Genomic DNA, 27,856 nt, shown 5'->3' on the forward strand with positions numbered 1-27,856 from the left:
GGAAATCAGTCATGCTGGTATATAATTAGTGAAACAAAAGCATCCTTTTTGCCTTAACGGTTGAATCTAAAGTGCTCCACTCATGAGCTCTCTTTGAGGTTGCTGCATGCCTGCCTGTCATCCATGGATGTTAAGCACACTTTTTGAGAGGTTGACACCTTTCTTGTTTCAGCATATACCCATCTTCCACATTTTTGGAAGCTTGTCAGTTAGTGCACTTACCTCGAGCTCCATTCAAACTTGGAGACAAAGCTATGCCTCTAGCCACGTGTTCAAAACATATCAAGGATTATTCATTTTTTTATTACCAAATGGTGAATTGTGAGATTACAAGGGCAAAAATGTGTTTTATTACGTAGAATTCTATTGTGCTTTTACGTAGAATTCTATTGTGCTTTTTGCCTTCGTATATTTAAATACAAGTGCATTTGTATATTTATATACAAGTGTGCATGTATTGTTGTCGTTGTTAAATAAAAAAGAACACAAATAGATAAATAGAAGTTATGAATGCAATTGTATTGTACCTTTTTCTTTGTGCTGAAAAGCAGATTGTAATTCTTGATAGCAAGATGAGGTTTGTATGTCTGAATGTATATATGTCAGCACAAAATAGAGGACAACTTTAAAAAAAAGTAGTGAGAGGGGAGGGATAAATAATTTAGTTTTCCTCAAGTGATGGTTTGAAGAAATTCACAAAAAAAAATGCATGATTGGACTGCCATGAAAACAACAGACTAATTAAGATACACAGGGTTCATTGTGAGTTCTCGAGTGAATGTTGGCTGGGTTGTGGAATGGGCAGAAGTGTTTTTCTTATGAATGCAGATAAGGGCAGCTGTCACTATCTGGCTTGCTTGTATTTTAATGAATGGTTGCAAATATTCTACACGTTCAGTGTAGTACGTCCACATACACTTATATCACGTAAAGTGATATATGTGTGTACTAATATTTTTCTTTAAATCACTATAGAATTTTTTCAAATCTTTTGATATTTTTTTGCTCACATTGCCTCTTATTAAAACTTATAATATAAATTGTACATATAAAAGTTCCAAAAAACATTTATTTGTATTCAGTTCACCTTAAAATCATATAGATATTGCATGGTGTGCATTCATAAAATGTCTATTAAATTGTTAAATTATGCAAATAAAACTCCTAGATTAGATCTAGACTAGATTTATCAAGAGGAAAGATGGATTTGGAACACAAACATCTGCATATGGAAACCATTTTCGAGAGATTACATTGCAGGTGTATGGAAACAGAGTATATATATGTATGTACACAAATCCCCTGAGCATAGATTTCAATCTGAAAAAAACAGTCTAAGTAATAAGGGCTTCAGATGTAATTTTAAAACATTCTTGTTATTTTAATCATTATTAAAATCTTTCAAATAATTAAACCGGTGTCTTACAGCTCACATAAGAAAACCAGCAGTTTAGCGCTGTACAGTAATGTGATTATAGTTTAAAGCTGGGGTGTCTAAACTACGACATGAGGGCCAACTGCGGCCCATTGCCCAGTTTTTATTGGCCTTCAGAAAGTTCTAAAAAATATCTTTGAATATAACTTTTTTTTAGTTTTTTGTATGTATCGTATATTGTGCTGATCCGGCCCATTTGTCAAATTTTTAAAGTCAATGTGGCCCCCAGGCCCACTCCTGATTTAGAGTCTCATCCACAATTAAGAAGTAGTGTGAATTTATTGATGGCTGTATATAAAGTTTATAAAATATATTTGAAGTGGCCACCGAATACAGTTTACATTACAGTGTAAAAATTGAATGTAATATTAGGGGCTCATTGTGGCCAGGTAAGAAGAGTGTGCTTACTCACAGAAGTTGTCTTGGGATTCAGGGAAGTCAGGAACAGCCCTGCTTGGCATCAACTTCCACTTAACCAGTGGAAGCCTGGGAAATTTACACAGGCTGTCTGTCCGCCTGTTTCATGAGGTTCCTCACAAGTGACAGCTTTGCGTTCAGCAATCCGCGGCTGATTTGAATGGGATGCTTGTTGTATGAGTGTGTGTGTGTGTGTTTTCGTTTGTGTGCCTGGGACCAAATGTGCCAGCTCTGCAAGTGTGTGTGTGTGTGTCCAGCAGACTGAATTAGCAAAATATTTTCAGGTTCTTGGCTCCAGCTGGCTGGAAAGCAAGACTTTCAGTGCCAAAAATAACACAAGTTAACTAGACAGAGAGGTAGACGTCATCAAAAATAATTTCATAAACTATAAATCATTTGTCCCCATCAATAATGTCCATCAAATGTCAAGTTGATCCGTTCTTATGTATTAGAGAGTAGAAGAGATTGCATATCAGTCACACCTCAATTTCATTAACTGTGGACATTTCCACACAGCAGACTAGAGAATTCATAAGGGATACAATATGACTTGTCATGTCAATGGGCCTGATTTCCAAAACACTATTAAATTAATTCTAGATTTTCACCGAATATGTATAGTACAATGATGTTGGGCATTAGATACAGTATAAAATATTTCTTTTGAAAGTTCTATATCAACCCAAAGAACACTAAATATTAATTGGAATAAAAAATTGCATTTGTAATTTAGCCACGCTATAAATCATAACATCCACTTTTAGAAAACAGCATTGGACGAATGATTATACAGACTATACTTTAACTACTAAGCTACTCTGTTCACAACAAGTAGAAAGGACAGTTGACGGAAAAATGTAAAGTTATTGAGAAATGGAGATCTACTTTAGTATATACTGTATTAATAGAATGAGTTCAGAATTATTGAATAGAAGATGCACTATATTAATCATCTCAAATATTTTAATCCACAGATCTTACACCTGGACCATTTTCGAGGGTATATAAAAAAGCCCAGATCAAAGCTCAATCTAACCAAGATGGATGACAGATTTTACAGCAAGTATGAGGATAACAATCAAGTGTTACTCAAAGAGATCAAGGGAGTACCGTTGTCACACTTGAGATCGGTTTCGAGAACCTTACTGTCTTGGTCTCAACTTGCAAAAATCTTGCTCTTGTCTCAGACTCGGGATTTTCTCCCAAGATCACCTCTCGAACTTTATCAGATGATTTTAATGGAAAATGTGCGCACACACACACAGATAACATTTTTATGTTGGTAAAATTCCAAAAGATTTTTTTTAAACTACATAAATACAGCATAGACTAAAGCCTACTGGTTTTGTGTTGTCATGCCAACCCATTGTGGGTCATGACTAACAGTCATGTAGTCTAGATGAATCAAGTGAACTATTGTACCAGACAGGTTTATTCCTGATATATTTGTCTACTACTGCATTCATCAATTGTGATGACTCTGATACGACATCAAAAGCCAAAAATCTGATTTTGCAGGGGAAAAAATGGGCTCTGTGAATGATTTTCCTGATTGATACACAAGTGATAAATCTCCTAAAACATATGTGCACTTAAAGGCAACACGACCCTCCTTGAATACATTTTAAAATACTCAAATGTACAGTTCACTTCACTGATCTTGTTTCTTTTTCACTTACTTTGTAGAGGGTTTCTGGATGACCCTCTGTGACTGCTCAGACATCCCTTTCTCTCTTTCTCCCTTTCACTCTTTTCATCTCTGTTTTCTGCCAGGGAGAGGGTTCTGACAGCCAGTAAAAGAGTTGCATGGTTCCCCCCCAAAATGGGACCAATGTATTCTGTCATGAGAGGTTTGTTTTCCATCCTTTTCCTGTTATTTGCTCCAGATCCGGGTCTCTGTTTATATCACCCTTAGAAGGGAGAAGCAAAGATTTAATAGAATTTATTACCACAACAGTGCATGACCTATATGTTTATAGCTCAAACAAAAGCAGTATTATGAAATCAATAAAAGTATGCAGTGCTTGAGAGTTTTATTGACTAGGGTCAAGCGAATATGGTCATCCAATTGGAACAATACATTTTCTTCATCGCAGTTTCTGGTGGGTCTTTTGAGATATTTTTGTTTAGTAGATTTATTTTTTTTGGTAAAGAGTAACTTGTTTTTGCAAGAAAAAAAATATATATATATATAATTTTTAAGATGGCATCATTCCAATCGCCCAAATTAACTGCCTGACAAAAAAAAAACGATCCCTGCTAGCCCCTCTCAGTAATTAATTGGACAAAACAGTCTGGCCGCATTAACACAGTAAAATACGGAAGTAAAAGATCTCGGAGCTGTGATGCGTACCAAACAATGTTTCCCATAATGCCTGTGGTTATGGAAGCCTTCTGTGTACATTTCTGATTCCAGAAATGGTCAGCAACATTTACCAGGCACACAAGCATTCTTTTGTTTGAATGCACACCACCACAAAAGGTGCGCACCACAGATTTTATGTGTTGAATTGGGACCAAACAATAGGAAAAAGAGCCACATGCGGTTCTGGAGCTGCAGGTTGCCTGCACCTAAGTGGATGTCTGTCCCCATCAATATCACTGAGAAAGAGTTACAATTGTTTTTGGAACCTGTTCATACTTTTTAAAGTAAGTAGAAATCCAGTAATAAAACAGAACCAATGTAGGATCGTAGGAGCAAACCTGCATGATGTGAAACTGAAGACCTATGCAACATAAAGGCTACTCTATCCTTTTAAAAAACAAGACACTTAAAGATAACACAATCACCCACAAAGTCTAAAATAGAGTGCTTGGGATGAAAGATGTAAGGTGTTGTTCCTCTCCATGTTAAGCTCAAGAGACAAATGTCTCTCTCCAGGTTTATTGGCCCTCTTTTCTTACTGCTTCCATGAAATGTTTCTAGGGTAATTCAGTCGTAGATGTTCATAAATAAAACCATCCTCTTTATTCCTGGGCCATTTAACTACATGGCTCAAGGAGCACCTAGTGTCTTCTTGACTAAGTCTCAGGCTAAAATGATGTGGTGCTAGATGGTCGATTAGGAGGAAGGAAAAATTGCATCGCAATAAAAAGCAGTATTATTTGCGATGAAAAAAAATGAAAGCAAAATATTTCTCTAGAACTACTGCAGTGTGTAACAAGTTATTTCATCTTTAGATTGCACAAAATCCTTTTATGCAACACTGTTTCTGTTTAGTCAATATTAAAGAGTAACATTAATCATTGTGGCCATCAAACAGTCAGTTTTGGCTTAGGTAGAAAGCACACTGTAACCCATCCTTTTCACTACAGGAACCAGCTCATAAAGCTACCATAATCCAGGCAGTCTAGTATTATTACAGCTGCTGAGGTAATTTGTGATCAAGTGATGAAGACAGTTTAAAAAAACAACAAAAGAGTGCATCAATATCCATGATGCTCTGTACCTAAACACCATTTGCCTTTTCATAACTTTTACATCCAAGGCTACAAAGTTGACATTCAATACATTAAAAAATATTTTGGGCAATGTGCTTTCATGTAACACTTTGTCTAGAAAACTAATTATTATTATTAAATCACACACACATGATTTTGGAGAGAAAACAAAACTATAGTTGCTACGTACACAGAGTATTTCTCAATATGGCTGAAGGACTATCAGTCAACTTTTTAAAAACTTTTTGCAATCAATAACATAAAAAATATTGGACACCTTTTAATTTCCTGCCTAGTTTCAAGAATAAAAAAAAAACGCTAAAAGCCAAGACATTCTGCTTTGTTTCAATCTTGTTACAGTTCAAGGAATTCATCAGCCTGCGAGGTTATTATTTCTGCTTCTATTGAGAGACTTCATAATGCAGAATGTTGTAAATTCCAATGATAGGATGGTGAAATATTGTCTTCTGGCAATCTTACAATACTGTCATGACACCAGGAAAAAGGAGGACGGGTTTTCATTAAGTCAAGTTCGCCAGTGAAATGACACATTGTCATTCCCACTGTGCACGTTTTTACATATTTACCAAACACTGCGTAGGATTTTATCGAATCCCTCAGGCAATGTGCATGAAAATGGGGCTTGACAACTGGCAGGGAGTGTAAGAGGTGATAACTATCTTTACTTTTGCATGTAGACTTGCTGTCTACAAAATTAAAGACAACCAGACAAAGGAAGCAGGCTGCACAACAAAATACAAGCACAATTTTAGCCTTTGCAAAGTGCATATATTTCCTATTGTCACTTTCTTAATATTATGCAGCTAAGGTTTTACTTAATAGGCTTGAAAGGCACCTTCTGCCATAATCAATATTTCTCTGGGTTTAATTATGTAAATACAACTGAACAGCAACTTACTGGTTAACCAACTGTATCGTTCTCCATTATTTACAAAAAAAATCACTACTGTAGCATTATTTAGTTTGAAATGGGTTCAAATCCAGGTCATGTCCAACTGTGTGGAGTTTGCGTGTTCTACCCTGGCCTGTGTGGGTTTCCACCGAGTACTCCGGTTTCCTCCCACATTCCAAAAACATGCATGGTAGGCTGATTGGACACTCTAAATTGCCACTAATTATGGGTGTGAGTGTGCATGGTTGTCCTTTGTCTACTTGTGCCCCGCCTCTGGCTCAGAGACAGCTGGGATGGCTCCAGCACCCCCCTCTAATGAGGATAAAGCGGTTCAGAAAATACATTACACACATACTGTTCTTGTCAAGGTTTGGTCTTTCAATTATTGCTAGATAAAGTGGTTGTGTTTCCAAGTTAACATATCCCTTCAAATCCTGTTTAAGGGAAAGATCAAAAGAAGATAAAAGGGGCTTGGGGTGACAATCTATTCTAAATCAATCCTAATACAGTTTGGCCATTCATGCTGGATTTGGTCAGCCAGCTTCTTCTCTTATTTGAATATCTTTGAGAACGGACTGCTTCAGCAGAAACCTCCTTGGTTGAGCTGGAATTGTTGAACCAAAAACCAGGGCCTTTCAGGACCATTTTGTAGTGCCCGTGATGTAAAATAACTTAGAAGATAGAAAACATATTTCAGTAAACTGAAAGCAATATGTTTAAGATTACAAGAATGCTAATTCATTTTTTTCCAACTCATTCCCCCACCGCAGTATGATTCATGAATACGATTTTGCTTAACATTTAGAGACAAATTGGCATTTTATGCACAGGCCTCACTCAATCTTAATTGTAACAGCTGCAGGCTAATGTTGACTAGAATTACACGATTAAGCTCTCAGTCCGTTAAATTGTTGCACTGCATGAACAGCCGTCTCAAATGTCATTCTACAGGGGCAGTTCTGTTCAACCCTTAAGCCTCATCATTGTTACAGTTGCTACTGTTGAATAGAATACACACTTACTGTCCTGCTGAGATTGGGAGCCATGCATGTGCATGCGTATGTGCTTATCAGTTATATCTCAGCTGTATTCTAATGGCCGTAGTGACCAGTTCGACTTTCCAAAGGGTGTGATAGAGGTTTTTGGCAGAGGATCAAATCAAACGCCAACAACAACAGGACCCCAAGTTTTAGAGCCACGTCACACAGTGCCCCACTTTAATTCCCCATAATCCACTCTGTCTCCAGACAGGTGATCCTTGAGTGTGTGTGTTGGATGTTTGTGCCTATGCATGCAAACCCCATGCCCAAGTACTAATCATTGGTATATTCATTCACAATGCATTTGAGACAAATTGTCCTATTGGCTGTGTACTCTTTATAGTAACCAATGAGGGACTTCGGTCATTGACCAACTTTTGGTAGACTTTGTCTCTCAGTGGGCGAGTACTGAGGATTGGATATCAAAACAAGCTCGTTTTGGTTCTGACATCAGTCAATGTGTCAACATGTATGACATGTGTAGTGTAGAATTACCTTATAGAATCTTTACGCTGCAAAACTACATTTAGCTTTGTTTTTCATGTGATGTTTCCATTACAGATAAGTACTATAGATAGCATGACTACCTTAGAATGAGATGGTATATAGTCTGTGGTTAACAGCAATCTTAATACAGTAAGGAGGAGTGGCTCAATAAAGAAATACTATATTGTATCCCAATTTGAGACAAATAAATAAAATAAAATGTATTCATTATGATGGGTTTGAAAAAAAAAAATATATATATATATATATATATATATATATATATATATATATATATATATATATATATATATATATATATATATATATATATATATATATATATATAGATATAGATATAGATATAGATATAGATATAGATATAGATATAGATATAGATATAGATATATATATATATATATATATATATATATATATATATATATATATATATATATATATATATATATATATATATATATATATATATATATATATATATATATATATATATATATATATATATATATATATATATATATATATATATATATATATATATATATATATATATATATATATATATATATATATATATAATTTAAAATAAAGTGCCTATAACTAAGGGTCAGAAAACTAGTATTTAGAAACATACATTTTCCAAGATCCACCCAATTCTCACTGTATCTAGAAAAACACGTCTTTAGTCAATAAAACATACGCCACTTTTACTTAGTCTCCCAAGTTCTCTCTCTCTTGCCATGATATTGAAACATGACAGCCATGCTCGGAAACCTTTGGCAGGAAAGTGAATGAATATTTCCTCAAATGTGAAATTATTCCTAAATGGTGTCAGAAAAATTAACCTTGTGCTTTTCTGTTAAGATGATCATCCAACATTCACTATTAATATTATGTCAAATGTAATTGCATTTTGGCTGTCAGAAGATGTGTTGCATTACCTGAAAGTACTTTCTTGTTTTAAAATCTTTCCAGATGTGTAAGAGAAGCTAAACCACATGGGGCTTTGGCTTAAGCTCATAATGTTCTCTCCCGAACGCTGAATCTTTTGTTTTTAAAATAGCTTTGACTTAGTGTCATTTCCCATGAGCCTTTCTGACTGGAACGGCAACTATGGTGCAACAGTTACAAAGCATAGCATGGATACTGTATGAATTATAATAACTATTTGAAATGGTTTGGGAAAGCGCAGTCTCAGCAGGCATAACAGCCAAACAATCAATCACGGTGCAGCAAGATGAAAAAGACGGCAGGAAAATGATGAGAATGATGAGGAGGAAGAGGTGGGCTGGAAAGCAGTCAGGGAGCGGATTTCTCCATTTCAAGGAGGGAGAAAGAGCAACGGACAAAACACATGAATGAAAGCTCTTATTATTGTGTGTGCTGCCTCATATATATATACATCATTTTCCTGCCGTCTTTTTCATATATATATATATATATATATATATATATATATATATATGAAAAGGACGGCAGGAAAATTATGTATATATATGCATATGTATGTGTGTGTGTATATAAATATATATATATATATATATATATATATATATATATATATATATATATATATATATATATATATATATATATATATATATATATATATATATATATATATATATATATATATTCACATACATATACACATACATATATGTATATACATATAGGTATTCGTTTTGTTGTGTTGTGTTTAAGGACAGATCTCTTTTTGAACGCCCTTTATCCAGATAAAATGGATATGGAGTCAGTTAAATTTTACAATGGTGCAAATATATACTATTTGCTATTAGAACATATTATGCTACTTATGCTACAAATTAACCTTGTTGTTGGCTGAATGATCAAGACCTTTCAATGTAATGAATTGGAAGATAATCCACAATGTGCTTGGAAAAATATATTAGATAAATTAAACCCTAGTGTTAGTGAGACCTTAATATTTTTTGTTCTCACTGCTGTCGCCACAAACGCCACAAATAGTACTTGCCTGCTCTAAGCATGCAAGAAAAGTTAAATAAAAATAAAAAACATGCATTTCAGTTTTCTTTTTCCAAATACTTTAACCTGACTTCAAGTGAATACTATTACGGTTCCTATTATGAAACTGGTTCAGCTCCAAACTGTTTTTAAGACAGTTTAGAATAATTATGGTCATTTTCAGCTGCACCAAGTCAAGTCATAAAGAAACATCCGCAAGGCCGTGTCTTTTTTTTAGCATCTTAATATTGGTGATATATTGGATTGGTTAATCATTTTTCAAACTTAATCTATTGTGTGGGAACAAGAATTTTTGGGTGGAATAGAAAACTGGTTCAAAATGCATACTGCCTTATGGTTTATATGCAATATTTGAATAAATTCTCAAAGTATAGCATGGTTGAAATATTTGATATTTGAGTAGCCATGAATTTTTAAGTATAATTACAAGCCCGAACTCCAATTACATTTGCATATTATATTTAAAAAAAATGCAATGAATTGAAAATGTCTTACAATTTAAAGTCACATGAATAAATTACTAAGAGGAAATATTTAATTTTCAATGTTGTGTTTACTTTTTTGTTGTTATATATATTTTTTTCTTCTTACCTAAATTCTAAAAAGTTGAAGCAGTTTAATCAGAAAGTTCAGGAATGCTTAAACACATCCGTTTGGAACATCGCCCGCTCCTCTGGGCCTGAATTAATCTGAGATGGATTGATGGATAGTGGAAAGGTATGTAGTAGGCTGACGAGTCCAGATTCTAAATTGGAATTCATGGCAGCCTTGTCTTCAAGCCAAAAAAAGAAAAAAGGCCTTCTGGACAACTTTCTGTACAAAGTTTAAAATCCAGCATGTACTTTTTGATGGTGTTGGGTCTAAAAGCCTTTGTAAAATATGCATCGCAATATGATGGCATTATTAAATGCCCGAAGATACATTTTCGGAGTAATATTTCTTCCATCCAAGTAACATCTTTTTCTGAAATTATTTTTTCGAAAAACAAGATACTATACAATTCCTTCTGAAAATGGGCCTTTACACGAGTGAAGGAAAGAAGAAGGTAGTTTTCAAATGCCTATTTGATTGTTCTAATCACCTTAGCAAAATGCATGCATTTCTTTTGCTTGCACGTCTTTATACGTAGAGCAACATTTCACAACAATACTCCAATGTGTCATTGCTTAAGAGACTGTAATGAAACCTTCTTATGGGTGCCACAGAGTAAGCCGGGTTTATGCCTTTTACCAGTAAATCCTGCCCTCATTCCAAAATGCAAGTTTGCGTCTATCAACAAAATTACCAAGAGCTAAGAGTCTAAAATGCCCCCTTGCTTTGCACAGAAACTCACAGGTAAATATTTAGCTGCTATATAAAAATTGACCCTCAAGCTCATAACATTTCATTAGGTATTACCATCTTTCATTGGAATTTAATACTTGATTTCTTAAGCAATCTATATCTTCTGCAATGTATCAGGCTAAGTATTACCATCTTTCATTGGAATTTAACACCTGATTTCTCAAGCAATCTATAACTTCTGCAATGTATAAAGCATCAGGCTGGCTAGGCAATGACTATAGAGTGCAGCCAGGGTGCATAAAAACTCCCTCACAGCTTTATGGTATGAACTCCTCACCCATAATGCACTTGGCCTACCTCCAGTCCTCCCCCAAACTCTATCTTTTTCTCTCGTGGGTCACAACAGGAGCTTTTATGAACTCTTGAGCCATCACTCCAAGTGTTCTCTATCCACCTCCGGCCCTGTCTTATATCGGCTCTCAACCAACAATTTCAGGTATTTATAAACTCTGAGTGACAGAGTTTAATCATGTGCCTCTGATGAAATTGACATTGCTGTGAAAAATAAGTAAAGGTGCTAAAAATGACAGCAAAGTGAGGAAATATGATACGAAACCCTTGAAGTGGGCACGGAAGTGTGAGAGTATCCACTTGTGTGCAACAGTTTTGTCGTTGAAAGACTCCCATTATTCTTACTTTGATGATTTCGCTGCTGATAACGAATGAAATAATCGACAGACATATAGATAGTAAGTTTGTGTGTAAGAGTGACACCAAGTGAACATCATAAAATGCATTACTCTCCTGTCTAGGAATGTGTGCTCACAGTCGATCGTAGCCAATGATAAGGCACCATCTGTTACCCATGAGTGCAACTTGTGTGCTGTCCATGCACACAAATGCACATAAACGCCAGTCCTGTCACTTGTTCCAAAGCCTCCCTTCATGCCCCAGCTTATGAAAGGGTTTTGGTATATCAGGCTGCTTGGTTTCCATTCTGTTATTGTAACGTCTTTGGGTGTCACATGTTGCCTTTCTTCCTCTATTCGGTTTCTTACTGGGATTATGTGAAATAAAAAAAAGTGGGGTAAAGGGGTGGCGACAAGTGGAGACACATCTCTGGAGATTCTTTTCCATGAGTTAAGGGCCCCCTATACGACAATTTGGCTCCTCTCTATCTGACAGGGTAAATTTGATTGGGTGTCCCAGGACTGGAGAATGGCGCAGTAAATTGACAATAAAGATTTCAAAAATAAATAAAAGTTCCTGTAACGTTCTTTTAACTATGCCTTGTATGGAGTTTGCTTGTGTGTTAGATGGGATTCCGAATATTTGATGGCTTCAAAGTAACTTAACTTTAGTAAAATGGTCATATATTTCCACAAATGTTGTTTAATACAACAAATAAATAACTAAATATGCTTTAGCTCACCAAAATAATTTGTTGATTTTAAAAATGTATTCATTACTTTTGTTTGTATTTTTTTTTTCAAAACAACAACATTTACGTGTGTGTTCCGAAATGAAAGCCAATCACCATCAAGTTTTTAGCCAGACAAAAACAAAAGGAAATGAGTTTTCAGGTGGCATAAAAGCTGAAAATAAGGCAAGCAGACCAACTGGCTCAGCCCTTTCTCATCAGTTCGTTCCCTGACACCTCAGACAACACCGATGACCTCTTCTTTTTCTGCAATGGGGCTAACAACCCATGAGTAGAAGATTCACTGACCACATTTTGGCTTTCATGTGAAACCTGTCATGCGTATGCACACTAAAGCCAGCCGGGCCATGCAGCAATGTGCGTGATTGCAGGCCTAGCACTCTGATGGTGGGCCAAACAGCTTGACACACTTGGATTCTAAGAGCCTCATTTTGTGCAGATTTGTACAGCACTTTGGAGTACAATATGGTACCCATCCAAACCTAAGAATCTGAGAGCAATTATTAAAAATCAAGCCTTAGATCCTTGTTTTTTGGTTAAACAATGGAGAAAAGTGCTAGAGAAAAGACAGACACAAAAATGGTTGAGGGGTAGGAAAATACATAAAAATGGAAACAAAACTAATTGTCTCATGTCTTTTTCCATGAAAAAGACATTTCAATATGGAGTAGCCACCTCCAGGATTACATATAAAACTCACAACTTTGCCTTAGGATATAGAAGTAGTAATTAAGAATTATAGTTGTAAGAATTGGCACCACTTTCAATCATCATTTTTGTTCATTAATTACAACAGTTTTTTTTATTTTCGAGTAGTAGTAGTTTTTTTACAATACCACGGATGGACACCGTGATAAGACATAATACACGGCTAAAACGGGGATATGTAACTTGAGCAACATTTATTCATTTTGATGTGGCTCCTTTACCAAAATGGAGTTATTTTGTAATGTAAGCAGTACTTTTGTTTTATCTTCATATTTTAGGTTTAATGTTGAAATGTAATTGTTGCGAAAGTAAGAAATTCTACTCCATTAGATATTGAATGTTATTTATTATTATTACATTCTACTGTCAATTGTGTTACGAAGGTCTGAGAATATAAGACAAAAATAAATAAAAAAAATAATATTTATTTAACAATATAACAATTTATTAGAGAAACAAAATTACATCGTTTTAGCAATATTTCTGTGTGAGTTTGCATTACTGAATTAAAATTAGATGAGAATTTAGATTAAGTAGAGTTTTTAAACTTTTGGCATAAATGGCCTAATTATTTTCCGTCAAATTATGATCGTGTTTTGGGACATTTTTAGTATTTTCTTTTTATTCAGCTGACATAAAAAGCTAAACATTTTACTAAACCTTGGATGTACAATATAGAATATGTTTACTACAATGTAAAAATCAGTTTTTCGCTAAATATTTTATAAACTCAAACAAATCAATTATACCGAACACATTTCTGAGTCTTTGTGTGCTTTGTTTAAAAGCTTAATGATTGAAGAAATGGGCCTAACATGATGTAGAAATGTTTTTTAGATTATATACACACGATTGCTATTATGATTGGAAACCATTTTCTGTTCAAAACAGGAAAGATCCAATTTTACAAGCATGAAATATAATAAGAAACTAAATACACACATTTTAAAACTTATAACAGATGATGTTAAAGAGTAATGCACACAGCGGCATCTTTGTCAATGTTCTTTGGCATTTACCGCTCGACAAAGTCAAGCTGAGCTCCCAAAAGATTTGCAGTTCATCAGAAGGTCATCAGCTCTCTCTCCCTCTCTCATCATTTTATCACTACCCAACACTACTACATCAGCACCTAAACTAAGGTGAACTACTGCCTCCTTGTGTTGAAAATATATGCATACATGGACCATTATAAATACATAGTAGTCAGTTTTCAGCTCTTTTAGCTAATTTCAACCTGCGACCTCAATATGAACCCCGTGTCGTTCAGAGTTCATGATGTCTGAGTTGTTGTATATAAGCTTCTTTTATAAGGAATATAACACATGGCGGATGTGAACTGTCTTGTTTGGAAGAGCCACCATTTGGGTTCAGGATTGAGTGTCTGGAGTGTACTGAAATAGACGCAGATGAGGCCCCATGAAAAATAATTATATAGGATTAAAAAAGACTTTTTTTTACACTTTGTATTTGGTCTTATTGTTTTTGAGTACTGATTGTCATTGAACCATATTAAAACACATCTGTATGTAAATAAAGTAGACTACTCACTCCCTATTTTCAGTTTTCATTTCATTTTTTCAATTTCTGAACAGCTTTATCCTCATTAGGGTTACAGGGGGTGCTGGAGCCTATCCCGGCAGGCAACAGGCAGGGGACAACCTGAATCGGTGGACAGCTCATCGCAGAGCACAAGGAGACGGACAACCATGCACACTCACACCCATACCTAGGGACAATTTAGAGTGTCCAATCATCCTACAATGCATAACTTTGGAATGTGGAAAGAAACCGGAGTTCCCAAAGAAAACCCACGCAGGCCCAGGGAGAACATGCAAACTCCACACAGGTGGACCGACATGGATTTGAACCCAGGATTCCCACTGTGAGGCCGACACGCTAACTACTCAGCCGCCGGGCCACCCCTATCGCCCCTATTTACAGTTTTTGATTTAAATCACAATATGAATGTCAAGTATCAATATGTACATTTCTTTAACAGACAAACATGGCACCAGTGTGGCAATGCACAAAAATTAATCAGTGTTACTTTTAAATGTGATGTTTAACAATTTCATTATACAAATGATGTCTAATTTGCCATCAATTAATATAAGGAGATTAAATAAAGGGACAAGCCCCAAATTTGGATGGGCGTTTATTAGTTATCAGTTTATTTTTAATTAATATAAATATATTGTATGATGTCCTAAAATAAATGTGCAGTAGTTGTAGCTGTGCAGTCTTTTTATGCCAAAAAATAACAGCAATGATGCTTAGCCAAATTAGTGCCTGATTGTTTATTTGATTTTATATTTTGGGGCATCACCCTGTCTAGTATATAATTGATTTTTCATGAATTTAAAACGACTTCCAATTTGCTTTAAAAAAATGAAATGTTGAAATTTGTATGTGTTCACAGAAATGACACAAAAGAGTGTATCTGAGTGTGCCAGAATATGTGTGCATTTGGACAGTGTTTACATTTGGAAGCTATGTATTATATCCTCTCATTCAGAATCTTAGACAATGGATCTGGGGCTCAGACAGATTTTGTAAAACCCAGATTACCATTTTGTCAGTCAAGAATCCATAACAAAATATGGATGCCTTGTGGCTCACTATAATGCAGTAGAACAAAATATAATCGTATGAAACCCTACAAATTATAGTAAAGTATTCATTATCTACACACCACAGGTGTCAGATTTCCACCACATCACTTTGTGTGGTTCCAGTAAATCATGTGTTGTCTTTTTGTTGAAAGCTAAAATTTAAATGGAGATATATTTAGATTTAGATATATTTGGATGAACAGTGTGCAATGTATAGTAATACGTACAAAGAGTGTAATTCTAACCGCACTAATCAAAATTCAGATATATTTTTTTTTCAATACACTTTTTTGTTTCATTCATTCATTCATTTTCTGAACCACTTATCTTCACCAGCGTCACAGGGGTGCTAGAGCATATAGCAGCTAAGTATGGCCAGCCAATCACAGGGCACAAGGAGATGGACAACCATTCACGCTCATACCAAGGGGATATTTAGGGTTTTCAACCAGACTACATGTATGTGAGGAACTATATATATATACATCTATATATATGTATATTTACTCATTTACACTGAATACAGTGTTCCCTCGCTACCTCGCGGTTCAGCCACCGCGGATTCAGAGCTTCACAGTTTTTTTTCGGAAAGAAAAATACAAATATTACTTTGAGACAACATATTTTAGTTTTTTTTTGTTATAACATGAATTTCACTCTCTCTACCCATATTCTATATGGTGTACTGTATACAGGGGGGTAAAAATATATATATATAAATAAATACATAAATTAATAAATAAAAATTAAATTCGAATTAAGCATTTTTAGAAGGGGCATCCCTGCTATGCGGAAATTCACTTATTGCGGGTGGTCCCGGTCTCCATTAACCACGATAAACTAAAATGAGTGTAGAAGTGGAGAATTGATGTCAGCCCTGAGTTTGACCTATCTAAGTCATGCAATACTATTTGTGTACCAAGCTTGCATTTATTTCTGCTCCATAGAACAGAAAACAGCTGTGCCCAGCACGTCAAAGTATATCATTGCTTTTAGTGTCATGACATGCATATGTCCAGCAGCAACATGGGAGTGATGGAGGAGAAGGCACACAAGAGGCTAATGAGCATGCTTAGTATAAGCCAAGACTGAAGAGAAAACAGGCATAGTGGTGGAGAAGAAAACAAAACAAAAAATGGGGCACTGCCTTTCGGCAGCCTTCTTGGCCGCAATTCCTACAGCAGGGATAATGAGACTCAATCCTGTATTTAGTCCATAGTGAATCCATGGATAAAATTGTTCTTAAATTGCCCACAAAACCCCAACATCCCCCACTCTGTTTTCTTTCTACAGAACACAGAGGCGTCAAGGTAAACATGATGTTAAGATTTTCTTGCCCCCATTATTTTTATTGCGAATGAGATTTGGCATTTCTGTCTCTCTGTAGCAACGACGACATATTTAAGCATAGCCAGCAGTGTGTCAAGAACAAGATCCAGGCATTGGAATTGGGCTGAGAAAATGTCCTGGGTGGGAGCGCAGTTGACTTTTGCTGTAACTCCAGAAGCCTTAACGACTTTATTGGTGAACCCAAAAAGAAGCACACAAGGGTATAAATTAATGTATTAAAGCCACTACATTATGTCTCTACTGGTACCTCCAACCGGCTTCAGGATTATACTAGAGGATATAGTTTCCAAATTTAAATTGGTCAAATGACATAGACAAATAACAATCGGATTTGTTCACAAGTATTTGGTGACTACTGCTTGTGTTTGCGCCAAAATACTCTCATGAGCTTGTACTTGTGTGACACCAAATGAAATAAATATCTATTAATAGCTTGTAGTTTCCAATGTTCAAAATTAACTTGACCATGGTACATAAAACAAAATATTTTGCTTTACTAATGATACATTAAAATTATTTCGCAAATGCTTAAGACGAATAGCATCCTCTTGCAGAATAGGTTTGTGACTGCTACTAGAGATTATCTTTTTTATTTAGAAAATACATTAATATCAAAATTGAATATTCACTTCATGATAGTTTTGCATCAATTATAGGTATCTGTATCAAGTAAATGAAAAATAACTAATTCAGTACAAATTATCCATTTGCAATTTTTTTTATGTGTTTTGTATATGAAAATGGCAACTTGAATTTGGAGTAAAAATAAAAGGTATAAGGCAAGTAACGTCGCAACCAGGACTTCATAAAGCAAATGTGTGTTTACTTTGGTAATTTGGAGAAAAAATAGAAGTACTATTGATATATACTTTCAATTACAACAGGAATGAATATAGTAATTGTTATAATTATTATTATTATTATTACAACAACATTAAATATTAAGATTACTATAATTGTCATTGTTTTATTATTTCATAGCAAAGCAATACATAAAAAAAGAAACAAACTAAATTTACGGTTAGCATCGGACAGTTAGAAATGTCAGATATGGCTGATATTAAATGTTGCGCTTTGCGAAAACAATAAAGTGGACTAAAATTGTTTTGAGCCGTCTTGATAGAAAAAAATAATACAAAGAAATAGGACGAGGATAAATATTAATTAAATATGTACGTGAATAGCAGAATTCCTTGTGACTGTGAAGGAATTAAATTTGTTCTACAGAAATGGTGAATTATCTTCTTAAGCAGATAAAGAGACTGCAAACATAAATGATAATGATATTTGTTTTCTTTTTAATTTTATTTCTAAAACTTAGTTTCTTTTTTATTATAATTCCACGACTGAATACATAATCAGCTTCAAACCTGAAGGTAAAAGGAAGGGCATTATGATTAATTTATTCATTCATTCACTTCTACTCCTTTTCCAAACAAGAGTGATGGAGAACCATTATGAATTATGAAACTTTAGACATTTTTTATCGAATAATACAGAAGTGAAAGTTTTCCGCCAAAAAAATGACATTATTATTTTTAAATGAAGTGGTTCAGGACTTTCTTCAATATTGCATTTGTAGTGCCTTAAATAAAATATGTACGCAGACTTCCCAGGAAATAAAAACGTAAAAGTAATCCAACTATTAAATAATAATTCCACAGCAGACAACAAACATATCTGTTTGGCGTTTTTACTGTCCCAAAGTTTATCAGTAAAAAGCATGACCCATAAAAATAAGATTTTTTTATTTTTGTTGTTGATTTTTTTTCCATAATGATCAGAATGGGCTTAGTATTTCTTTTTATTAATTTTCTCTTTTTTTACTCAATAAATTAAATGATGTTATGACAAGAATTTGGTTCTATGTATCATTTTTAAGGTTGTGAGAAGCCAATTTTATAATTAGGGTCTGGAGCTGAAAAGGTCTGGTCTTTTTTAAACTGCCTTAGGGAGAGGTTATTGAAAGGCCATGGAAAACTAAAACTGTGTTTTCTAATTATGTATATGCCATTTGTCTTTTCACTGTGTGGGTATAACTGTCTTTTGGCCACGAGGTGGTAAAAACTAGTGTCCTATAATTTGAGCAGACATTAATTAGTATGATTACACATTTGCATTTCACAAGTTGGCCAGCTCTTTTACACTTCAATGTAGCACCGCTTCTATAGTCCTAGTTGACCCAGTCATAGCATAAGACCAAAACTATACACACTTTTCAGACCCCCCATCAATCAATAATGAAAAAAACAGACTTCCGTTTCAGCCAACCATGACTGACAGTGATTCTTGATGCCATAGTTTTGGTGTAGTGGAAGGCCAAAGAATACATATGCGTTGGAAAATTGCCAAGCTATTCATGAATTTATGATCTTGTTAACATATGTCTGGCTAATTAAAGACTCTAAATTGTCAGTAGTTATGAATGTGCGTTTTTCTACGTAGTACTTTAAGTGTACTGCAATCGACTGGCCAACTACTCAAGGTTGTATAACCTGCCTGTTAGCCAAAGAAAGCTGGAATAGGCTCTTGCTCACTTTAATTATTATGCATTGTATAGAGAATGAAAAGATTGAAATAATTGCAAATTGCATTGATACAGAACATTCCCACACATACTTGGTATAAACCAGGAATTAGGTAGTCCTTCAGAGTAGTCCATCCACATCATAGTCAAGCCAAAAAAATGTGAGCAGCTTCTAAATATGCTCCAAGCAACAAGATCCAAAAGTCTACCTCTGGCCAAACAAAGTCAAAACACATAATGAACAAGATGAGCTTTTTTGGGTTTCACATCCCAGCTTCCACCTCTTCCACCTGCTGCCCTCTGGCAGGCGCTGCAGGAATATACCAGCCAAAACAAACAGACTCATTGCCAGTTTCTTCCCAAGAGCCGTCACAATACTCAACTCGAATTTTGCACCTAAGAGGACGTAATCTAGACTCAATTAAGTACTGCCACTGCTTATGTAAAATACAATAACACTGCCAAATGCACATGAATAAGGAATGCTGTTAGACTTCGAAGTTACTACAAATTTCATCTTTCACTTTGATACTTGAATTTGTATATACATTTTTTATATGACTACTTATTTATGTGTGCACTTCATGGTAAAGCTTTAAATCTCATTGTACGTACTTGAATAATGGCAAAAAAAAGGCATTCATTTCAATAAATATGAAAAAAAAAGTGTATTACTAATAATCACTCGCTCATTTGAGATCAAGGTACTTGGCGAGAAACTCAAACTTCAGCGCCGTATGCTCTCTTCAAATAGTCTGCCTTGGTCTACCGCCCCCTAATTGGATTTAATGAGTGATTTAACAACACAGCACTGCCCCATCAAATCAAACTGCTACTGTCCACTGCACTTATGTTTGGGTCAGCGCTTTGTAATGCTAACATGCACTCAACCCTCCTACTGCCTCATTCACATGTCTTTCTCTCCTACCCTACATTGCACCCACATAGTTGTCAACATTCTCACAATACGGGTGGGCCTTCATGAGAGGTCTAATGGCCTGTTTGGCGTTGAGCTTAGGGTGCGATCACACTTGTAGGTTAAAAGAGTGCAAAAAGTAAGATTAGTGTAAGACATTTTTGACTCCATGTATGCAACGCTACTGTATAACGGATTACATTTCAGACACACCCATGAGAAAAACCTCATCTGGTTTTGAAATGTGTATACTGTGTAAGTTTGTGTTCTGTCCTCCATTTCTGAGACAACATGACATTACGCAGCGTAAAATGAGTGACAATACACTAATACAGGCCAATTCGTGCTACAAAATTATCAAATGAAATCTAATGATTCTAAATATAGTTACATTGAGATTAGTACTTCAACAGTAAGACTTCAAAAAGATGTTCGTATGAACTGTTACAGCGATTATTTTCCCTAAAATTTGGGTTCGATTTTAATGCAGAGGCTTTAAATCAGATTATTTAGTGCCTGTGTTATTTTGCAGAAATTGTCCTCATAAAGAAATCATCTCTAATGAGTGATTGCGGAGATTTTTATTGACACATTAGTTGTAATAAGATGTCTTCATTATACATTGTAAAGCCACAAATTTCCTTATTCTGTAGTTAATGCCATACCCATTAAAGTGCCAATATTATTAGTTTATTTATTTATTTTAATTCTCCTCTTTTATTATTGTGACCTATTTTAATGTGAACATAGTAAGCAAAAAAGGACCAGTCTGTAAAATATGCTAATCAATCAGACAGGATATTGTGGATTCAAAGGTTTCTCAGCGGGATGCTCATGAGCATGCGTGCAGTACAAAGAGGACAGAGTTGATCTCGACTCAACTCATATTGCTATAAACACGCCATTATTAGAGTAACCAAAGGAAAATGAGGCCCTGGAGCTGAGATAGAAAGAAGCCCTGCTGTGTTTGTAAGGAGGTTAGACATGTAATTTTCTCGCCGTTAATTGGTGTCGGTAAATGTGAAGTGTATTATTGTCTAAATACACCACAACAAAATCCTTGATCCGCTATGTAGCGTGTTAAACACAATAAATACATGCATGTATTTGTAAGCAGTAATACGATTTTAGAAGACGCTCATTAAATAGTTGATGTAAGTAGTAAATGTTTTTTTGTGTTGTGCTTATTTTATATTCATATTGATTTCTTGGCATGATGCACTGACAATTGAAATTAGAGCTCAAGCAGCAAAAATTAAACACGCAGGAGAAGTTTTATATCATAATGATGAAGAGATATAGCATTTTTGTGTGAAAATGATGTGAGAATTTGTCATTGGATACTTATTATAGTCCAAAAAAATGAAAAAAGGAAAATAATGGAGTTCCATTACTATAAAAAAATCAGTAAAATAAATATAAATGCTACCTCATAGTTTAAACTCTACAGATCTAATAAATTTGCATTATTTCACAATTTCATATTAAACAATGGAAGAAATATGATTTTACAAGCCAAGTCGATGAAATAAAATGTATTCTGCCTTGTGATCGGGGTTTTATTGAAATATAAAGTCACTAAATCATCAACCTAATGAATGCAATACAGGAAAAAGTCATCACCATCCACTACTTAATGATAACCTAATTTTAATAGTTGGAGAATGTTTAATTGCTTGAGCTGGACCTTCCATGTGGTGCTACCATCATCCCAGCACTGTAAGTCCCAATTTATGTTTTATTGCTGAAAACTATATTGCTACTGACACTTTTGTTTTTTTATAGCTCCACCAGCATTTATAGCTCCACTTCATAGATAACTATAATTTATTTTTTCCATGGGTATTCAGTAGTGGGGAGTGCCATCAACACTTGCTCTATTCTTTTTGCATTTTATTCCACACTTCTGCTCTCATCATCCCTCCCCAAGTTTGCCCAATTCTTACTCGGTTCAGTGGAAGGGCACTAGGTCATGACACTGGCTTGATTTTCACACTGTTCCCTCTATTGAATGACACGTCACGTTAATCGGGGTTAACAAATGTGCCGGTGCCTTGCTGAGCAGGGCTCCCATCGGCTTAACGCTGCCTGGCTCTGGTGATACAGATGGGCTGGTAATCTGTGCTATGGTTCAAAGTGGACACATATATTGGCAGGCTGAAAGTTCAATGGTCACTTCTAAATTAAAAAAGGTGTCACAGGGGTTCAAACAAAGACAGAAATATGCCAATCAGACTAAACAACATTTCCCTTGGAAAACTGAGGAGAGAAGATCAAACAGAGTCTTAGTGGCTGTGAAATTTTGTTTATCTTAAGTCATACTGAATATATGTTCACAGACTGGGACCAAATTAAAGAAAGGATTATTTTTTAGCCAAGAACACTACTAAAAATACTGCTTGAATAGTGTATATTTGAAAAGAATGTGGAGTTTTTGAAAGTTGCTTAAATTATTTAAAGAAATAATACTGAAGCAAGTTAAACCGTTTTGAATTAGATTTTCTACTATAGCTTTGTTTGTGGCAAGAAATATTGATAGAAAAAAACTGACTCCATGTTCTTAAATTGTTGTCCAAAACAACCCCCCAAAAATGTGAGAGTGCCTGTTGTTTCATACAGGAATATTAATAATATGGGAATATTAGCCTATTTACAATACATATGAAATGCCTGTCCAATCAAATAGTTTTCAATTTGTGTGTATGTCCACAAGGAAGACCACATGTGGATTGTAGACTCCAGGCAAATCACTTCAACATCAATGCTTTTACTTTCCTCTTTCAAACATTGTGAAATTACGCATGAAGCACTGAGTGCAAATGTCTCGGACGATTTGTTCTGATTGCTAACAAGCGTTTTTACAAAGGCTTGCTTAAAAAACATTGTACATTGTATTAACTGGACCAAAAAAAAAAAAAAATCTAACTCAAGTCATATGACATACTGTATTTATGATTTAAGCATTATTTCATTGTTGTGTGTATGTTTTACATATCTAATAATAAAGTAATAACAGTAATAAAATATCAGCAATTGTTTTGGCATTTTTATGGTTTGATTGTGATCTGAAAATACAATTAAGGAACGATCCAGGATTGGTTTGATTGCCAATAAAAATAAATAAATAAAGGACAACACAGATTTATAAGGGATTACACAATAAATTAACCTAGAAATACCTATTGTTATAATTTGAAATAAAATTATAGTATATACAGTATATTGCATCTTATAATGGATCTAAAAAACATGCTATAGCTGGATTAGATTATAAAAAGTACACACGCAAAACTATATATGCTATGTTAATTTCAATTAATCAATGACACTGTTTAATAAGAAATTAAAAAATAAAACACAATCCAATCACAGGTTTGCATTGCACAATTTTCCACTACATCATTTAAACTGACACACACATTGACGAAGAGCTACAAATATAGAGAAATTTACATTTAATTTAAAAAACATACCATACACAAAAATATATATTGTAATTGCATTGACATAATTTACCCACATGATTAACTGAGTAACAAAAATGTTTCAAACGCGAGTTGTTTTCCATTTTTCCATTTTGTGTTTTGTTTTGCATCTCTTGTAGCAAGCGCCAACAATACATTATTTATTAAAATAATTAATCTTTAATGGCGGGAGTGACAAGGAAAAAAGTAATTGCCCTGTTGCCAGAATAATGTATAACCAAACAAGTAGCTTAGTCACTAAACATCTCTGTCTTTAAAAATAAAAATGGATGTTTACTTTTTTAACCCTAGTAAGTATTTTTAGGGGAAGTTTTGTCCTTTTGTGAAGAGTCCATTGAGCAAAAAAATATATATTTTAAAAAGGGGGGGGCGGAAAAAACCTTTTGCATGTCTTATATTTCTTGTAATAAAGTAAGCAGTTTGAATTAGACTCATTCTTAGCAGTAAGCTGCATAAACCTAAATTATTCATTCAATTTTAAACAAGCCATTACACAACAGTTCTAGTGAATCGAAGTCAGGGGGGGGGAAAAAACATCGCTTAGATTAACCAAAATAAATGGTGTATCCCCCTTTAGAGCAACTAAACCTGACACTTAGTGCATTTGAATAAATTCCAGAATTTCTCACACAAAACACTGACTATATTTGTTTTACTCTATTTCCGATTATTCAAAAAGTCACTACGCAGACTTAATTCTGCCACTGTTCGGATTCAAGCTTTCAAAGCCCATAAACCTAGTGTTTTTTAGATGCCTTGTCTCTTCGACGTGACACATGTTTTATTTATTTAAACGCATTAAAGAGTGGCTTTTCTTGAGGACACTTCCACTCTTTCACAGTTTTCTGTCAGTGCCACTATTTTGATTTGAATGTGCAATGAAACACATTTGCAAAAAAAAAAAAAAAAGAAAGTGTGACAAGAAAGCACAAGTAAATAATTTACAGGCCTGAGATTGTCGTGCCAGCGGTTTAAAGTATACTTCTATTTACTATTCATCTCGGTTTTTGTCATGAGAGCATTGTAAAGTGCATCTTCTAACATAACTTCTGACTGGGTGCATGTGGCATTGCAGTGGCAAAAGATGGAGGGGAAAATCTCAAAATGGCGATGCGGGAGTCACCCAACAGTATCGTAGTACATCACATTTATCCCTGTCAAACCATTAATGAAGCCAAGAAGGCATACACACACCAAAAAATAAAAATAATAATAATAATACCGGTAAAATGTAAGCTCTACTAAACTCTACTTGCCCTCAATGCCCCTTTCAAGAGAAAAAACGGAGTTCAACAAAAGTTCACGTCTGTTGTCATTGTCGATCCTGGCCTTATATGCCTCAAACCATCTCTATGATTGGCTCGAAACAAGGAACCAAACATACCCCGACTACTGTTGATATGACACTTGACGTGTTGTAAACCTCTGACCCTGATATGCAGGGTCGCTGTTCGGTCAGATTCCCGCTGCAGGCTGAGTGGGATTGGACTTTGTGTATGTGGGGTTCTGGTTGGGGGGGCGACACTTTGAGGTGGGCAAGGGGATAGACAGAAGAAGTAAAAGCTCAAAATATCTCTATATCTGGCCTTGTGACATTTTAAGAGTCTGTAACGCCCCACATAAACCAAGTTCAACCGGAGTTCATGATTGTAGCCACAACCCCTCGCCACCACGTCATCGGGCGGGCTACGTGTCATCATGGACCAAAAAACCTTCAACTTATCACTCATTTTCATCTCGACACATTATTGACCCCCAGTGGATTCATCCGATGTGACGTTTGACAATTATTAAAACACGCACTTCTGTTGTATGAGGCAATCACATAAAAATGCTTTTTTTATGAATGGATATGTATAGAATATTAATTTAGTAGACAGCTCCCTAAAGTTAATAGCAGTGACTATTATACTACATTTATATAATGGATTTTAAAATAGTGTGCATGCTTGTAGATTTCATTAAACAGAAAAAAAAGTAATTTTACATTAGAAATAATTTTGTTATGACTGCATGTATTAGTGTTAGTTCAATATTCTTTAATGACTAATTTCGAATAAGGTGAAATTATGCACTAATATGAAAATTTAATCATTTAAAGCTTTTCATTTCAATTAAAAAAACTTTTAGTTGTGATTTTTTGTAGTGATATAATGAAAGTACCAAAATTGAATCGTCGTTCATAATTACTATTCACAAAATAAATTTGGGCTAAAATCTCTTTTCTTGATATATTTTGTGGTTATTTTTGGAAAATAAAATGTTCTTTGGCATTTATATGAATGTAATAATACATTTATAGTAACTCAACATTGAAGTGGCTCTCCTCACAAATAAATAAATCTCCCTTCTCAATATTTTGCCCAATAAAAGCTCTATTGTCATCCCCTTTTGAAGTCAAAGTCTGCTCTCAAGTGGTAAATATAAGAACTACACCATAACCAGAACTTTTTTTTCAGTATTCACCGTCTTATATGCGCTCCCATAATTTAGTGTTATTTTTCAAACAATAATTCATATAAAAAAAATAAAAATGGTCACCTCTGGAACACACATTCGGTTGGATTCTGTATTTCCATGGGAAATGTAGTAAATCTTCCCCAAACAGTCCTTTCATCTTCACCTGTGGGGTAAAGATGTCCAAATAAATAAAAGGAAAATTTCCACATTGCTCTGGCTGAAGGTGAGCGTGCAGCCATCTATTATGTGTACTAAATCTCACAAATGTTGCTGAAGTATTGGAACCTATCCCAGATAATTATGGTCCGGTTGCAAGTTACAGACTGATTTACTCAGACAAGCAGATACAGATGAATATGTGTTAAATAAATGTACTGCTCAGATACAAGTCATCTTCACATTTAAACTATACATATAAAGAGGGACTGGGAAAACCTGCTGGTAAGCCTTTTGCCAATAAATAAATAAACAATGATTCCTGAAATGTCTTGAAACTGGCAAAATAACTGACACATGAAAATATTTACATGAAAATAAGTCCTTGCTTTTAATTGGTCTAATATATTAATATAGTATTATGAAGATGATGGAATTTGCCTAGCTCTCCCAATGAGTTCAAGGTTTTCAGATCTTTCTAATTTAAGGAATGAGTAGCTGACTTTGGGCAAGAGATGAGCAAACCAAATTATCAGGAAGTTCATATTTACCTCAGATTTTTCTAAACAGTACAACATGCGTGGTCGTAAAGGGGAAAATTTTATGTTACTCTCCTATCATTCACTGACCGCAACTCTATTAAGAATCATTTGGAACATCCTCCAGCTAAAGAATTCATGGCATGGAGTTAAGATCGAAACAACAGATGTGGGGGTCTTTTTTTTATCATCCTGTGAGATAATTAAGGTCAACGGCAAGACTTGTGATGCCTCAATTTGACCACTATGACTGAAGTATATTGGAGAAAAAAAATGACATTGTGATGTTTTTGGGGTGTTTGCAATAAATATTAGGGTATTAAAATGTGACAATCTCTCTTTTTGTTTTTTAATACCGGTATATCAAACTAATGTGACTTGCCAAGGGGTGTTCTTTCTCAATACATATTGTCAAATTTCATTTGGAATAAATTCCATCTCATTGGTTTCAAGTTATATCATTCCCCATTGTGGATTTTTCTATTAGATGAAATGCAATATAAATTTCACTGGCCAACAATTTTGCTAGAATTAATTATGGCAAATTGTAATACCATTAAAAAAATCTTACTAAAATAATTGAAATACATATTTTTGGATTAAAAGGATTGGTAA

At 34.7% G+C, this 27,856-nt stretch overlaps 1 protein-coding gene across 8 annotated transcripts in view; it reads right to left on the bottom strand.

Moving 5' to 3' along the window:
* Positions 1–27,856, bottom strand: part of mfsd8l1 (major facilitator superfamily domain containing 8-like 1) — a 74,372-nt gene that overhangs the window by 40,398 nt on the left and 6,118 nt on the right. For 6 of the 8 annotated variants that reach the window (XR_013326401.1, XR_013326400.1, XR_013326399.1 and 3 more), the window contains exons 12-13: positions 26,628–26,709; positions 3,532–3,762 (exon numbers count right to left, since the gene is read on the bottom strand). The gene's annotated coding sequence lies outside the window, so the exon portion shown is untranslated. Of the gene's footprint in view, positions 1–1,051; positions 3,763–22,252; positions 26,710–27,856 lie in introns of those variants that run through there. The other 2 variants (XR_013326402.1, XM_077717392.1) reach the window with 2 other exon arrangements.

Source organism: Stigmatopora nigra, chromosome 5, assembly GCF_051989575.1.
Source record: "Stigmatopora nigra isolate UIUO_SnigA chromosome 5, RoL_Snig_1.1, whole genome shotgun sequence".
NCBI lineage: Eukaryota > Metazoa > Chordata > Actinopteri > Syngnathiformes > Syngnathidae > Stigmatopora > Stigmatopora nigra.